A 260-nucleotide genomic window follows, 5' to 3' on the forward strand; every position below is an offset into this window, starting at 1 on the left:
CATAGTCACCAAGAAAACAATTGGTAACACACTATGCTATGAAGGACTAAAATCCTGCAGTGGCCGCAAGGTTCCCATGCTAAAGAAAGAACATACACATGCCCATCTGAAGTTTACCAATGAACATTTGAATGATTCAGAGGACAACTGGGTGAAAATGTTGTGGTCAGATGAGACCAAAATGGAGCTTGTTGGCATCAACTCAACTCACCTTGTTTGGAGGAGGAGGAAAGCTGCCTATGACCCCAAGAACACCATCC

The 260-nt window shown here is 43.8% G+C and overlaps 1 protein-coding gene across 2 annotated transcripts in view; it reads right to left on the reverse strand.

Annotated features, from left to right (window-relative positions):
• Nucleotides 1-260, reverse strand: part of gcgrb (glucagon receptor b) — a 48,641-nt gene that overhangs the window by 11,116 nt on the left and 37,265 nt on the right. The window lies entirely within an intron of this gene.

This window comes from Etheostoma spectabile, chromosome 2 (assembly GCF_008692095.1).
Source record: "Etheostoma spectabile isolate EspeVRDwgs_2016 chromosome 2, UIUC_Espe_1.0, whole genome shotgun sequence".
NCBI classification, from domain to species: Eukaryota; Metazoa; Chordata; class Actinopteri; order Perciformes; family Percidae; genus Etheostoma; species Etheostoma spectabile.